General features: G+C 39.9%; 1 protein-coding gene across 2 annotated transcripts in view; it reads right to left on the reverse strand.

Annotated features, from left to right (window-relative positions):
• Positions 1 to 3,412: 3,412 nt before the first annotated feature.
• The window catches only part of LOC123761630 (asperous), a 33,498-nt gene continuing 31,527 nt past the window's right edge, over positions 3,413 to 5,383 (reverse strand). For both annotated transcript variants that reach the window (XM_069330720.1, XM_069330719.1), the window contains one exon: positions 3,413 to 5,383. This exon is cut by the window's right edge and continues 445 nt beyond it. The gene's annotated coding sequence lies outside the window, so the exon portion shown is untranslated.

Genomic DNA, 5,383 nt, shown 5'->3' on the forward strand with positions numbered 1-5,383 from the left:
GTTATACAATTACATTCACATTCTCTCTTATTTCTCTTATTACATCCCACTGATTCACTAATGCTGAAATTAGATGATTTCTTTCATCCTTGAAAGCAAGATATATTTCGCGGTTTATAGGAGTTTTGTTTGTTTTTTTAGGTTGAAATAAATTTAGATTTGTACGTGAGGCGCGGACACGTGACTCCCTGGACATAGATAGATTCCGCACCACAAGATATTCAACACCGCGACCCCATTTTCGTGTGGGGCGGTTTCTCTTTTGCTTTTAGGTATTATATAATTGTTGCATATATATATATATATATAATTTATTCTTTTTCTTGACGTTAAAAGCGTACTGTGTTACGGCAGAAAATTAGCGTAGTGGCTGCGCAGGGAGGTGACACCGGCCTGCGCCGGCACAGCAGCAGCAGGCTGGTGGAGTGGTCGCTGAAGCCATACAGCTTCAGCACACACACCTGGTGCTGGAGGATATGACCGGCACGCACACGTGCTTGTACACACGTGTGTACAAGCCGGGACCAAAGAGCCAAAGCTAAACCCCCGTAAGCACAACTAGGTAAGTACATGTGAGGCTAGATGATATGCAACCCGTCCTTTTAAAAATAACGTCACTTTTCGCTCGTATGCGCGCTATATTAAGAGGACAGGTTGGTGGACATACGCACACACACACACGTGAGCGTCACAAACATACATGCACTTATACATAGTGCTGGGTGGGTGGTGGCTGAATGGACAGCGCTCTAGATTCGTGGACCTAGGGACCGGGGTTCGATCCCCAGGCAGCGCCGGAAAAACAAATGGGCAGAGTTTCCTTCACCCTGGTGCCCCTGTTACCTAGCATAACAAGTACCAATCAATCAACTGTTACCTAACTGCATAATACTTAGTAGTTAGTAACCGTTGATTGATTGACAGTTGAGAGGCGGGCCGAAAGAGCAGAGCTCAACCCCCGCAAGCACAACTAGGTGAATACATAATACACCAATGCACACTTAGATAAATACACTTAGATACACATACACTTACATAAAGGAGCCTTCTGAATACTATTTTCAATATATGTAAGACCTACTCTAGAGTATGCAGCTCTGGCATGGAGTTACAACCTCGAAAAAAATAGAAATTTCGCAAATATATACAAGAAAGATCGTTACTGACTTCCTAGAAAATACTGAGACACAGACCTCACCACACGAGACAAGAAATGGAGGGACATGATAACGGCATTAAAATTCTACAGTAAATTCCTAAAGTAGTAAAAAAAACATGAAATGATCAAAGCTTGTAACTTTTTGAAGTATGAGTTGAAAACAAGACGAATAGGTTAAATGAAAAAAAAAAACAGTAGTTGAAGTAAAATAGCTAATTTTAGTTTTCAAACTAAATGTTAGAAAAATTATAATCAGCAAACGTAGATATGATTAGAGAACATAGTTATTGTAGTGGCTTACAATAGATTTGAAAGGTGGGGCGTGCGTGCATACTTATGCAAGTACACTTTAGTGAATACACACACTATATTTTTTCTGATGTTAATGCTGCACTTAGCTGAATGAAAACCTTTTTTTTTTTTTTTTTTTGCAAATATTTTTTGTCTCTTCAAATGTTTAATTTTTAATCTTTATATTCAACTCCTGATTAATATTATGGACACCCTTAATAGATCTGCACGAGGCCATTCGAGCCAGTTTGCTGGCTATGGTAGTCTAGTTACTTGAAGAATATTGTCAAGATTTGATTGCTGATTACGTCTAGTCAAAATGTGTTCTTTTTGCAATCTTACAAGAATGTAAGAACTCTTGCAAATAGAAAAATAGATAAATGTAACATTTTTCAGATTTCATACGTATATGTACTTTCTTATTATAATGCCTGGCATGATACATTCTGTCATTGTGTTTAGTACAAAAATACTCAAGAAGCATAGGCTATACGAACGGGGCTCACAGTTAATAATAGTTTTTCACAAGTTTTCTTAAGTGTTTATATAATAAAAACGACCACACTTAGGTTATTGTGACAAGCATTAACTAGATATGTTGACACGTCAAGCACCTTGCAAGTCATTCTTTGAGATACTGACTGCAGCTTTGAAATATCCCTTGGGTTATTATTTGCTTCAGGTTGCGTAGGCTTATATATCAAGGTTATTACAATATATTTGTCGTATTAATCTCAGATTTATCAGACATAAAGTATATTTATGTCACTCTATAACTACTTAAGAAGTTTCCTGGTTTATTTGTTTCTCCCGCATATGACGTATCACTTCTAGAATACGCACAAGTATATTCTAGAGAATATTATTTAACAAACCAAAACCAATTATCAGCAGTCTACATCTTATCAATAATTTTAACTATAGAGATAACAGTAAGGCATAATAACATAACATAACATAATAATAATCATATAACATGTGAAGCACTCTACTTACGAACCAATAGGTCCATTGCACCTGGGGGGTAGAAATAGCCTAAGCTACTCTATCCCTTTGAGATGTATTTCTTGCTTATCTCAATAAACATACTTGAAGGTCCATTGCACCTTACGAATCCCACTATGTTTCCACGATGGCTGTGGCACTATGTTGGATGTTTCGTCGTGTTCCCAAAAATGCAGAGTGATTATTCATTTAGTATTAGTTTGCTGGATTCGTGTGATGGGTAATGCCTCGCCAATGTCCAATCTTCTGCTGTTCCTGTATCTGTCGATTATTTAGGTGTTTATCAGGATATCTCTGGTAATGATCTGGTTATGTGTAGAGACTATACGTTTCTTGATTGGGCCTGCTGTTTGTGAATTATTAAGCCTTGAAAAGGATGTTGCTGTCTTGCCTATATATTGAAATCGTTGGGCTTACAGTCCCCAAGTAGGCTTGTGAATGCACAGATGATATTTGTTTCTTTCAAAGGGTTTTGTTTGGTGTCAGGAGAGGTAAGGTATAATAATTATCAAGAGAAAACGCCAAGCCAATACGATTATATAACACTTGGAAGGAATATGAGGATATGTCAGAACAGTTTTTAATGAGCAAATTGCCAGTTTTCTTTCTCTTATAGTATAGTGTTAATTCAGTATTCTGGTTGGCGTCAGTAGGGGTCACATTTCTAGCAATAATGTTTTTCAGGACTCTCCCGCTTTGTGGGCCTTGGAGAAGTTCCTATTGAATGTTTTAACAGTAGGGACCGGTAGTGTGCTGTTGTCGTTTCGTCTGAGGTTGCATGGCGGCTCACCTTCCTATTAATGATCTTTTAGACATATCCGTTACTGCCTTACTCTACAGAGTTCCTCGTCAACCTACCTCTTACTGCAGCTGTGTGAGCGAACATAGTACTTACATTCCAGTTGCATGTTTGCAACAATGAAGTATACGTTTGGAAATGGTAAAAGAAACACATGGTTTAGATTTTTGTATTTTATATTTATATATATTAATGAAGAATAATATTAGTGGGTTATTTGGTGTGACCCATAACTGGTGAGTGGCGGGGCGAAGGCTCAGTTCGAGGATCTCTACACACGAGGAATAATTACACAGGAATGAGAACTCTCGAGTGCCACAAACACACATATACACACATTCCGACAGCAGCCTTGGCCACAGCTCAATGCTCCCAGCAATGAAGGGGGTGTAGGGGGGTCTGGACATTGAGGTACCTGTGAAGTACAGTGAGGTACTTAGGCGGGACATTGAGGAACCTGGTTTTGACCCTGAAGTGCTTAGGAAGGACACTGAGGACCTTGAGATAGACAATGAGGTACTTGAAAGGTACATTGAGTTACCTGCACTGAAATATTGAAAAGGGCAGGTAAGAAGCTGAATTAGACTAGGCTGGGCCAAGACCGAGGCAGTGCAGCAAGGAACTCCCCAAACATGAATGTCAGGATGAAGAACCTTTCAGAAATTTATATCCAGGGTTTGCACTGGACACAAGAGTGAGTTCCGCCAGAAAAACTCGAAGAGACAGCCTTCTAGAGCAGTGTACGCTGTTAAACAGGTCCCATTTCTTCTCTACAGAATCAACTTTTTTTTTAAAACACCAGCTCCCATTTTCTACACATGTTTAGTAGAGGATGACTAGGTAAAGCAGAGACATGATTGGACAACATATTTCGGTTCATATTTTAGTACCACTGCAAGCGACAGCCCTAAGTTGATTTTATATTATTGTACAACACCTCGCTGACTTGACAAAATAAGTACGATGATGATTTATAAAATAAAAAAATTGGTGCAAATCTACGACGGGTTACGTGAAAAAACTTATTAATCAATAAAGTAAAGCTTCGTGTGGCGTGGGTTAGCGCCCTGCGTGGGGCGCCATACACGTGGCTCGCTGACCCCAGGGTGTGGCTCGCTGACCCCCCAGGGTGTGGCTAGCTGACCCCCCAGGGTGTGGCTAGCTGACCCCCCAGGGTGTGGCTCGCTGACCCCCCAGGGTGTGGCTAGCTGACCCCCCAGGGTGTGGCTAGCTGACCCCCCAGGGTGTGGCTCGCTGACCCCCCAGGGTGTGGCTCGCTGACCCCCCAGGGTGTGGCTCGCTGACCCCCCAGGGTGTGGCTCGCTGACCCCCCAGGGTGTGGCTCGCTGACCCCCAGGGTGTGGCTCGCTGACCCCCCAGGGTGTGGCTCGCTGACCCCCCCCCCCCACCCCAGGGGGTGGTCAAATCGTTTTTTGTTCGGGGGGGGGGGGGATAGGGACCAGAGGCTCGTCAGTGTTCAATCAGTTCAACATCATATGTAACACTGGAAACATTATTTCACTTTTATAATACTAGTTGTTCACATGAAATCTGGGAGCTTTGAATCACAGCATTTTTTACAAAGCCTATTTTTTCATATAATATATATATATATATATATATATATATATATATATATATATATATATATATATATATATATATATATATATATATATATATATTACGTGTACAGTAATACGAGTTAATATATCCAACATTTGTTGTATAAATAATGCTATGACTCGAAGCCTCTTAAAAAGTTTCATACAAACATCCTGTATTATTGTATTGTCTCGGGGTTTCAGTGTACACAGAATGTGGCTAATTTCGGACTGTTTTCGTAAGTAAATGTATTATTTTTATTATTAAATGTATTTATGTAATAAAGTTCATTTTCCAGATAATTAAAAGTGTACCGTGTATAATTAAATGTTTGACTGAACCGAAGAAAATTATCTTGATCACTGTTGGTAATCGGATTGATCACTGTTGGTAATCTGGTTAATCACCGTTGATAATCTGGTTGATCACGGCGATCGGTGTGTTCTTTCCTTCCCGTGGGTCAGGAGTCGTAAGATTTTTCGATTTTTTTTTGTGTTAAAATTCTTCCAAATACTTGATAGAGT

The sequence above is a fragment of the Procambarus clarkii genome, chromosome 24, assembly GCF_040958095.1.
Source record: "Procambarus clarkii isolate CNS0578487 chromosome 24, FALCON_Pclarkii_2.0, whole genome shotgun sequence".
Lineage (NCBI taxonomy): Eukaryota > Metazoa > Arthropoda > Malacostraca > Decapoda > Cambaridae > Procambarus > Procambarus clarkii.